This window comes from Lepus europaeus, chromosome 16, assembly GCF_033115175.1.
Source record: "Lepus europaeus isolate LE1 chromosome 16, mLepTim1.pri, whole genome shotgun sequence".
Classification (NCBI taxonomy): Eukaryota; Metazoa; Chordata; class Mammalia; order Lagomorpha; family Leporidae; genus Lepus; species Lepus europaeus.
Genome location: NC_084842.1, coordinates 62,809,810 through 62,821,898, shown reverse-complemented (window position 1 = coordinate 62,821,898; position 12,089 = coordinate 62,809,810). Strand labels below are relative to the sequence as shown.

At 35.9% G+C, this 12,089-nt stretch overlaps 1 protein-coding gene and 1 pseudogene across 1 annotated transcript in view; one reads left to right on the top strand and one right to left on the bottom strand.

The window, feature by feature from the left end:
• LOC133775093 (large ribosomal subunit protein uL4-like) overlaps nucleotides 1-12,089 on the top strand; it is a 64,055-nt gene that overhangs the window by 26,161 nt on the left and 25,805 nt on the right. The window lies entirely within an intron of this gene.
• Nucleotides 1,910-2,082, bottom strand: LOC133775531 (U2 spliceosomal RNA; annotated as a pseudogene).

The following is a 12,089-nucleotide window of genomic DNA, read 5'->3' as shown; positions in this document are numbered from 1 at the left end:
ACCAGTATTCAAACACCACATCTCTATATTTGTATAAGGATATTAATGATGTAGTGATACTTGTCAAGTGTCTGATACTCCACTGTGTAGTAAGGGATCCAATCCTGTTTATTGAGCCTGCCCACACCAAAGGTGAAAAGCAAAAGTCCATGTATTAAAGAAAACTACTTGTTTATACCAGATATTGTCGAGATTATTTTAGGATTCTGGGTTGTGTTTTCTTCTTTTAAAGGAGAAGTCAGCAAATTATGGTTGCAGATCAAGTCTGACATTATGTATATTTTTTGGAAATAATATTTTTATTTGAGAAAAGATCCACCTTCAGTTATTTATTGAGTACTGTAATGGAAGAGTTAACTGACTGTGATATAATTTTGTGGCTCCCAAGTGTAAAATATTTATCCTTTTATTTTTTTAAAAAATATTTATTTATTTATTTGAAAGGCAGAGCTAAAGAGGCAGAGCCAGTGAGAAAGAAAGAGAGAGAAAGAGAGAGAGGTCTTCCATCTGCTGGTTCACTCCCCAAAAGGCTACAATGGCCAGAGATGAGCCAGTCTGAAGCCAGGAGCCAGGAGCTTCTTCTGGGTCTCCCATATGGAACTTGGGTCATCTTCTACTGCTTTCTCAGGTCACGGCACAGAGCTTGATTGGAAGTGGAGCAGCCTAGTCTTGAACCAGGGTCCATATGGGATGCCAGCACTGCAGGCAGTGGCCTTACCTGCTACACCACAGTGCCAGCCTCAAGCTATTTATTCTTTGGCTGTTTACAGAAGTTTGTCAATCTCTGCTTTCATGAATTGTCCTGGAATGTTATTAAATTATCATCCTATGAAGGTAATTTTTATATTTGTTATATTTCAGTTTTATGCTTAGCCTCAGATCCTTGGCCTTGAGATATTGTTCTTACCTCCTAAGTAGCTTTAATTGAGTGTTGACTGAATATTTGGAAATACACAATGATATTTCTTTATCCTAAGCAGGCTGTCACAGAATCATCTTTCTGAAAATACATTACCTACTGGAAACTTGCCTACTTGGATGAGTCCCATCCTCAATCAAGCTCCCATGCAGGGGGCTGCCCTCTGTGTGGTCATTTTCTTTTAAACCCCTGCCCACAAATTCCAGCCACTGTAGGAGCCTAAAATTTGATATGTGCCATCGTGGCCCACCAAAACTCACTGCACCATGATTAGTTTCCAACTTCCTTTACCGTAACCAAAAAAATGACCACAAAAGGAAGCTGTTGCAACAGTAGACATGTGTGTTTCCTCCTTTGAATGATCACTGTTCTTGTGGTCTGAGGTCCTTTTTTCACACACTGAGCCCGGGGTCATAGTTATGTAGACATAGGAATTCATCTAGTATCAGCATCTCTGTCATGACTGGAATGGAAGAATTTAGACAACAAAAATTTCTGCCTAAATTTAATTGCGGTGACCGGCAATGATACAATTCCAGGCTTTTGCAAAAATGAAAGCTTAGGAAATTTTATAATCATTAACTCACGTACTCTCTTAATTCTGCAGAATCTGTTGTCAAACCTATATACCAGATCATGTGCTACTCATAATCTTACAGGAATACAACTCTGAACCTCAGATAAGGCTGCACGACTGCCCTAAGACACAGGTTCAAAAGGAAGAAAACCTTTGATATTTCCTTGATGTTTCTTGCCCCATAGTGTATGGGCTAACCAGCTCAGACTCCTACTCCCTGACTTCTGGCTATGCAGATTAGCTACTGACTTCAGTTTCTCTCTGATGCCTTTTGCATTTTATTAAAGTCTTCTCTATCTTTCTCTGACTTCTACTTTACTTTGGCCTTATCCAAAGTAGATGACTAACATAATTAATTTTTAAATCTGGGTCAATATTAAATAATGCTAACATTAATGTAATAAAAGGATGATGAAGATAACAACCTTACTGATACAAGATAACATCTCTGACTGTAGGAAACATATCTTTGTTAACAAAAGATAATGGCTACATTTGTAAAACAACAAGAGTTACCTCTAAATCTTAAATCTGTATGGAGAGTGGAAAATTACACTTGATCTTAGCCAAAAGGCCAAGAAGCAAGGAAAGTGGAAAATTTATCCATCAATCTGGAATGTATTATGAAGCTGTCATCATACATGTGGAATTTTTTTGAAATTCCTTAATTTAATTAAAAAAATCAATGTTTCTCTCTAATCTACAACATTTAAGATAATATAAAATGGTTTAAATTACAGGTTAAATCAACTTTCCTAGGGTACCAATCAGGAGTATTTCAATTACAGATAACTGATGTTAATAATGATATAACTGAATAAGTGTACAAACATGTTTTCCTCTTACAAAAGGAAACTCAAAGAAAAGTGATCCATGAATAGGGTAGAGTCTCAATGATTTCATAAAGAAAAAGATTATCCTTATTTTGTAGGTTTCATATCATATACTTGCAAAGCAGCTTATTAAAGTTCTATGTGTGCCCATGGCAAGAAAAAGGTAAAATGTTGACACTGACCACAGTTTGTCCCCAAGAAGTCCCTTAAGACGTCATTTTGCATTTTCTTGATCTGAGGTATTTCACAGAGCTGCCCACCCATGCTCTCTAATATGTGTCTGCAAACGGGAATGGGATTAGGTGTTTTGCTCCTTAGTCACCAACAATGTCAGGAAAAACTGATTTTCCTTAATGACGTACAGTTTCTTTTGTGTCATCTTGGATCCCCTGGCGTATCTCTGAGTCATATTCCAGTATGAAATTGAGCACATCACACATGAAAATGCATTACTTTTGGTCTACTAGCACATATTCTGCCTATGCCACAAACCAGGAACACATTTTCATAGCATCTATCCTGATATTCCTGTTTCTCTTCCCCTGTCAGCTCCTCTGCTCTTACACACACACACACACACAAACACACACACACATGCACCATGCATACAAGTTCACACTGTCTATAGAAAAAGACATTTAGGTAACTAGAGATAGTATTCAATCTTATAACTTAATTCGTACTTTAAATTGATTGTTGATAATTTCTTTTTTTCCCTTATAGTGATTTAAAATGGCTGATAATCTTCAGTTTACATATATACAGCATCCCAGCTTACCTGGATTAAAAATAAATGTAGACAAAATGAATTGATATAATTATCAGCACATCTTTTCCTTCTCATTGATATATATATATGCATATAATTAACTTCTATTTATATTTTAAGTCAGAGACACACACAGAAAGAGACAGAGAAGCAGAGAGGCAGAAGATCTCTCTGCTGATTTATACCACAAATACATGCAACAGGCATGAGTTAGTCAGACGGATGCCAGAACACGGCAACAATATCTGGGTCTCCCCTGTGGGTGACAGAGACCAAAGTATTTGTATCATTACCTATTTGCCTCTGAGGATACATATTACTAGGAAGCTGGAATTAGAAGTGGAAATATTGGTTCGCCAACTTTGATCTTATTCCGTCAGGGTCATAGTCAAAGTGGAAGTTCTCTCCTCCCTTCAGAGAAAGGTACTTCCTTCTTTGATGGCCCTGTTCTTTCCACTGGGATCTCACTCGCAGAGATCTTTCATATAGGTCTTCTTTTTTTTTTTTATTTTTTTCCAGAGCGTCTTGGCTTTCCATGCCTAAAATACTCTCATGGGCCTTCAGCCAGATCCAAATGCCTTAAGGGCTGATTCTGAGGTCAGAGTGCTATTTAGGACATCTGCCATTCTATGAGTCTGCTGTGTATCCCGCTTCCCATGTTGGATCGTTCTCTCTCTTTTTGATTCTATCAGTTAGTATTAGCAGACACTAGTCTTGTTTATGTGATCCCTTTGACTCTTAGATCTATCAGAGTCATCAACTGTGAACAGAAGTTGATCACTTGGACTAGTGAGATGGCATTGGTACATGCCACCTTGATGGGATTGTATTGGAATCCCCTGGCACGTTTCTAACTCCATCATTTGGGGCAAGTCCGATTGAGCATGTCCCAAATTGTACAACTCCTCCCTCTCTTTTTCCCACTCTTATATTTAACAGCGATCACTTTTCAGTTAAAATTTAAACACCTAAGAATAATTGTGTGTTAATTACAGAGTTGAAACAATAGTACTAGAACAAAAAAATACTATAATGGATAAGGTATTGCATTATACATCAACAGTCAGGACAAGAGCTGATCAAGTCACTGTTTCTCATAGTGTCCAATTCACTTCAACAGGTTTCCCCTTTGGTGCTCAGTTAGTTGTCACTGGTCAGGGGGAATATATGATATTTGTCCCTCTGGGACTGGCTTATTTCACTTAGCATGAGGTTCCTCCATTTTGTTGCAAATGACCGGATTTCATTGTTTTTTACTGATGTATACTATTCTACAGAGTACATGTCCCATAATTTCTTTATCCAGTCTACTGTTGATGGGCATTTAGGTTGATTCCAGGTCTTAGCTATTGTGAATTGAGGTGCAATAAACATTAAGGTACAGATGGCTTTTTTGTTTGCCAATTTAATTTCCTTTGGGTAAATTCCAAGGAGTGGGATGGCTGGGTTCTATGGTAGGGTTATATTCAGGTTTCTGAGGAATCTCCAGACTGACTGCCATAGTGGCTTAACCAGTTTGCATTTGAAGTCGGCGAACCCCAAAAGCTTCTATAGCCTTGGCAGCTCATGACTAGAGCCTAGCGAGATTGCTGATGCCATAAACAAGAGTGTCAAATTGTTAAGTCAGCAACAGGAGTCACTGTGTACTTACGTCTCATGTGGGATCTGTCCTTAATGTGTTGTCCAATGTGAAGTAATGCTATAACTAGTACTGAAACAGTATTTTTACACTTTGTGTTTCTGTGGGTGCAAACTAATGAAATCTTTACTTAGTATATACTGAATAGATCTTCTGTATATAAAGATAATTGAAAATGAAAAAAAAACTTGGTTTTAAATTGTAAATTACATAGAAAATCAATTTTTAAAAAAATATCATGTAGGATCTTTCCCTTAATGTGCTGTATATTGTGATTTAATGCTATAACTAGTACTCCAACAGTATTTTTCACTTTATGTTGCTATGTGGGTGCAAACTGTTGAAATCTTTACTTAATATATACTAAACTGATCTTCTGTATATAAAGAGAATTTAAAATGAATCTTGATGTGAATGGAAGGGGAGAGTGAATGGGAAAAGGGAGGGTTGTGGGTGAGAGGGAAGTTATGGGGGAGGGGAAAGCCATTGTAATCCATAAGCTGTACTTTGGAAATTTATATTCATTAAATAAAAGTTAAAAAAAAAAGAAGTGGAAGTATTGGGAGTCAAACCTGGTACTCCTGTTTGGGATGCAGATGTAGCATGTGAAGACTTAACCACCATGCCACACACTGGTTAGTCTATTGATACTGAAGTGAGTATGAATGTTTTTTGGCACTGTGCATGTTTTAACCTGATTTTTTTTTATTTTTAACTAAGTCAATTCATGTCATTGCTCTAGAACTTGTTTAAAAATAAAGCAAACTGAATTATTGGTAGAAATATTCACTTACAAATCTTGTATCAATTATTGTAACACAACCATGAGAAGTTGTCCTGTTCTATATTATAAGTTTTATGGAACATTTTTTCTTTTGTTATATATTTTTTGGAATAATAATTCCACTTATTTGTTTGTGTCTTTGGTTATCAGTTCATAATGTCAGAAAATCATAGGAGTAATTGCAGCATATGTCAATTATGTCTTCTCAAGTTAATATGGAGAGTGAATTCTTAGAAAATTAACTTTAGTATTAACAATATGATAGCATTAAATATTGCTATATGTTCTGATAATGAGTAACAGCATATGAACTTTACATAGCAATTCATTATGAAGTGATAGTGTAAAACAAATAACATACCGAAATATGATTTATAAGCCATTAAATTTTTAAAATCATTACATTAAATTTACTTCCATTCCCTTCTCAGATTTGCTATTCTGTTACTAAGGGAAGGTTCTCCATGTTAATGACCACTGTTCCTTGATATTGGATAATAAAGTCACTATGGGGAAGCAACACATTACTTAATGCCAACACACTCTTGGCACCTAAAGCTTCGGCATGATAAATGTTGCAACTAAAAGTATTGGGTAGTACATAAAATAACCTTATTTAATCTTTCTTCAAGTTTATTTGAAAACTATTAAAATAATAGAAAGATATGAAGTAGCTTTGTGAAAAAGCAAGTTTGTTTTATATAATTCATAGCTTATTAATATTAATAACAGTCATAATATTTTAAATGAATATAAAACACTTTTTACAAACAGTAGAAGACTACTTAGTGAAATTCTAAAACTAGAGGAAATAAAAGATTCTCTAGAATAATCTCATTTTGTTATTGATGAAGCTATTACATTTTAAATGCATAATTTTAACAGAATGGCATTATTTCAGCTATTTTATATTAGTGTAGATTACATCTGACTGTTCTGGAAGGAGATAAAATGTCACCAAAACATTACTTAAAATTAAATCAAATTATTTCAATTATAATTCAATAAATGAACAAAATTTTCATCTTACATGTATACATACACATAATCTAATCACATACATTCTTTAATTGCTTTTAATATTTCCATTCATATTTAGGTTTGCTTTGCTGTTTCTGTATTATCCTTTATTAATCCCAATCAACTCCCATCCATAATATTATTCATTCATCACCTTAGGATTATTTTAAACTTTTGCTGGTATCTAGATAATGTTGTACAAATGTGTATGTACCTGTACATATACATATTTACCTTGAGAAGAATGATGTATTAGTGTACCCTTTACAGAAAGTATAATCCTATTATACTCATTATTTGTCAATTCCATTTCATAATGTTTTTGGAAATGCCTACTGTTCACTGTCATATTTCAATTCTTTTAAAAGATGGACACAATATTTCATAGTCCGAATTCGCTATAATAAATGACACTATTCCACTAAAAATACATGAGATTCTGTATGTGGATATGCCATAATATATTCATTCATCATGTGATATTTTATTCTTTTTTTAAAAGGTTTATTTATTTATTTGAAAGTCAGAGTTACACAGAGAGAAAAGGAGAGGCAGAGAAAGAAAGAGAGAGGTCTTCCATTAGCTGGTTCACTCCCCAACTTGCTGCAATGGACAGAGCTATGCTAATCCTAAGCCAGAAGCCAGGAGCTTCTTCCCAGTCTCTCATGTGAGTGCAGGAGCCCAAGCACTAGGGCTATCTTATACTGCTTTTCCAGGCCATAGCAGAGAGCTGGATCAGAAGTGGAGCAGCGGACCTCAAACAGGCACGCATATGCAATGCCAGCACTGCAGGCAGTGGTTTTACCCACTATGCCACAGCGCCACCCTTTTGCTCTTTCTTAACCACTACAGACAATGCTGTAATCAGTATCCTTGTGCATTCAGTAAGAACATAGAATTTTGAAGCAGATATTTGGCTTCTGCTAAATACACTTCTAAGAATAGCATGGATGCATTTAACTGTCTTAATGGTATTGCTACATTTTGCAAAAGTTTTACAATGTATTTTAATACTCTGTAACATTAGTGTATTTTTATCAGCTATACAGAACACATTGTTCACCTCTTCTCTCTTTAAAGTTTGCCTACTTGATAAATGTGAAATAGTATTTTATTATCTTGAAGTTCTTTTTGCATTTGCTAGCCATTTTGAAGAGTATGTTTTTGAACATATCTCCTAGACTAAGATCTTTGTTTATTTTTCCCATTTAAAATATTTAAAAACCAATTAAGATATTTGTCTAATAAGTCTACTTTGGGCAATCAAATAAGTTAATGTGTAAAATAGCACGGTAAACTTTGAAGCACATTCACAAGCGCACACACTCGCACACATATCTCAGCCACACAAGTAATATAAAGACTCGGTTTCAAATTGGAATTTGCACCATTTTCTCTTTTTGTTTTTAAGCCTTTGCACATGGACAGCAACAGCCCTACTGTTCTCTGAGTCTACAGGTTCTCAAAGATCTTGATATTTCTCAACCTCCCTAATCATGTGAGCTAAATTCTTAATAAAATAAATATTTCAACACACACACATACACACACACAGTCATACTAGTGGTTCTGTTTCTCTGGAGAAGTAGAATACTTGATAATGAGATTTTTAATATTTGATATTGCGATTCAGTTTCTCTGGAGAACCTTTGATACTGAGAAGTAAAGCGCTGTTATAAAAAGTATGTTACCAGGCACAATCACTTTGGCACCTAGGTCGTGAGAAGAGACTGGGAGAGTTTTGAAGTGCATGTTAGAAATCTGGGGGCTCATTGTAGTGCAACGGGTTGAGTTGATGGCTGTGATTCTAGCATCGCATATGAGTGCCAGTTCAAGTATCAACTGTTCTGCTTCTGATCCAGTTGTCTGTTGATTTACCTAGAAGTTCGAGGGAGGCTGACCCAAGTTCTTGGGTCCCTGCCAATCACATGGGAGGTCCCAATGGAGTTCTGGGATCCTGGCTTCAGCCTGACCCAGCCTCAGTCATTGCAACCATTTGGGAAGTGAACCAGCAAATGGAAGCACTCTCAGTTTCTCTCTTTCACTTTATCCACCCCCCCACAACCCTCTCCATCTGTGGCTTTGCCTTTCAAATAATTAATTAATTAATTAAAATTAAATTTGTAAAAGGTGGTTTTTATTAAGGCTCAAAAAAGAACTAGATATGAAACTTCCTTCTTAATTAATAATGAACAGGATATTAGTAGATACATTAACATTAAAGATCATTCTGGTGAGGTCTCAGATAGAAATGAAGAATGCACCATTGGAAACTGGAAGAAAGTTCAGCCTTGTTTAAAGTGGCAAAAAACAAACAAACAAACAAAATGGCTGAATTGTGCCTTAGTATTTTGTAGAAGGCAGAACTTGTGAGAGATAAAAATTAATAACTTAAAGACATCTCTAAGCAAAATATTGAAGGTATGGGTTGGTTCTCCTGCCTGTGAATAATAAAATGCAAAAGGAGATAGCCGAATTTAAGAAGGAACTGTTGAGAAAACACACTCAGAACTTAGAGATTCAGAAAATTCTCAGCCTGTCTCATATGGTAAGAAATGAGGGAAATTGTTCAGCAGAGAACACAAAGCTAGGTGGACTATCACTGGGCAAAAAGATTATGGGATTTTATGAGCAGACACACTGCCAATTTGAGCTAAATGGAACAGGACAGAATGAACGAAGTCTTTCAGAGATATTAGATTCCACAGGACAAAACATAGATATGTGGCTGCAAATGTGTGCCATCTTTCAGGAAAAAAGAAAGCTCCAAAGGTCATTCAGAGGACCTCAAGGCTGCTGTTAGGTTAGTGTACTGCATTGACACACAAATGAGGACCTCACAGAGACTGCTGTGGGATGGGGCTATCGCACTGAGCATGGGGTTGATTCCGCCACACCAACTGACCCGGAAGGTGGGATATAAATCCAAATTCTCAAACTTTAAGGACTAATTCTATTTGAATTGCTGTGTCTTAGACTTGCTTGGGATCTTTCACTGCTTTTTATCCAATTTTTCCCTTTTGAAGTGGGACTTGCCTGTTTCAACATTTTATCTTGGAAACACAGTCTGATTTCACAGATTCACAATTGGAAAGGAATTATCCCTTGGGGTGAATCAGACCTTGAATCTCACCCATTTCTGATTTAGATAATGTTCAGACAAGTCTTGAGATTTTAAACTTAAAAGCTGATGTTGGAAGGAGTTCAGACTTTGGAGCTCTGGAGTTGGAATTAATGTCTCTAAATGTGAGAAGTACATACATTTGGGGCAGGGGACCAAGGGTAGCATACAGTGGATTGAATTGTTTCCTGCCAAAGTTAATATGTTGAAACGCTAACTTCCAGTATGTACATGAAGAATTTCAGAAATGTTTAGATAAAGTTATGAGGTTAGGGTTCATAAGACGGGGTCAGCACCTTAATAAGAGATACAATAGTGGATTTATCTATCATTATTGTCCACTTATCTTTGCATCATCTGTCATCTATCATCTTTATTTCTATCTACCCGTCATGTGAGGGCACAGTGAGAAGGCAATAGTAGTCTAGCCAAAATGAGGAATGTTATCAGAGCTGTCACTCTACTCAGATTTCCAGCCTTTAGAATAGTGAGAAAATGAAGTTCTGGTTTTCCAAGATCCTCAGTGTATGGCATTATTTAAGGCTAAGCTGATTAATATACCTCAGTAGCAATTTCTCAGCAATGACAGAACTGCTAGAACACAGCCTCTGCCCAGCAGTCACTGAGGCTATCAGCATTGACACATACATCCTACGTGTTCTTCAAGATCCAGCTATGGAAGACAAATGTCCTTTAGGAAGCTGTGGTGCAGGAATTACAGGCAAACAAGGAGTTTCCTACTCTTGCTCTTACAGTTAGTTTTACCATTCTGTTGTTATCTTCTTCCAGCCCACTTCCATCTTTAGGTGTTAACTTTCTGAGGAACTCAAATGCCTTTGCCAAAATAAGCAGTGTGATACATGTCTTCAGGATAAAATGTGACAAATCTTTCCTGAAGTACATTTTCCCACTAAGTCTCTTTGGGAGATGCCATACGTATCTAAATTCCTTGTCTTTGCTGTTAATTCTCTGACTCTTTGTAATGAGTACTGAGACCTCTCAAGTTGCCAGAAACGGGATTTTTCTTTTCACCTTAGATCTCAATCAATGTAAGTATAAAACACAGGTAACAAATGGCCCAAATTATTAATATATTCAGGTTAGAAAAAGAAGCATGCATTTTTCCCAATACTGAACCCACAGACATACCTGGATTTTTTCACACACAGTGAAGCTGTGAAGTGTGTGGTATCCACTTTTTTAAGACTTAACAGTATAAGTGAACAAGATAGAGAAGTCCATGGAAAAGAATAGACTGGACTATGCTAAATTTCATTTTTAAAACTTGCTGCTTGTTAAAGTAACAATTTTCCCCAACATGACATAGGTAAAGAAAAAGGATATTAGCAGTGTGACAAAAAACAGTCCTTAACAATGTGAGGAAATGACAGGGAGATAAACAACATCAAAGAGGAAATGTTAATTTTCATTTATAAACACAAGTATATAGAATAAATACATATAAAAATATACTTTTTTCAGAAAATTGATATTCCAAAGTATGTATACATACATATGTGTATATATGCATACTTACATTTCACATACATAATATGTATATATATATATATATACATGTTTGTGTATGTGTAGTGAATGCGTATGTGTGCATGTGTGTATATATTATATAGTTATATACACTTCTCAATTTTCAGGCAGGGAGTAGTAACATTAACCTATGGTTCCATGCTGTCCTTATGACATATTAAGTCATAAGATTTTAAAGTAATGCCACTAGCTCAATCTGGCCAATCTTGAATTTCATAAATAACTTTTTTTGGAAGACAACCAGGTGCACTTATTTGAACTGTCATAGAAGAGTAAAGCAGTTACTACATATATAATTTGACCCACAAGGGTTAAAATATTTACTATGTGGTCCATTTTACAAAATGTGAGCCAACCCCTTTCAAAGTAACATAATTTTATTATTAATCATGTTTTTGAAATATCAGCTTTTCATTAAAAAAGCACAAATATTCTTCACTTAAGTTGCTTGTATAAAAGTGTGAGGATTTTTGACTCAGGGATATATTAAAATGCCCTTCAATGCTTCTAACTGGGCTTTTTAGAGGAGGTTTAAAAATTTTCATGTGAGGAGCCAGTGTTGTGGCACACTGGGTTGGGACAGCACCTATGATGCTGGCTTGCAATACGGGTGCTGTTTTCAGTTCAGGATGCTTTGCTTTGTATCCTGCTCCCTACTAATGCTCCTGTACCCACAAGGTAGACCCAGGTGAATCTTCTGGCCCTTGGCTTGGGTCTGGCCCAGACCTGGCTATTGCTGGTAGTCAACCAGTGGATTGAAGATTCTCTTTTTGCCTCTCTCTTTCTTTCCCTCTCTTTCTCTGTAACTCTGCCTTCCAAATAAATAAATAAATAAATCTTTAAAAATTTAATAATGAAAAGATAAGACATACATAAATT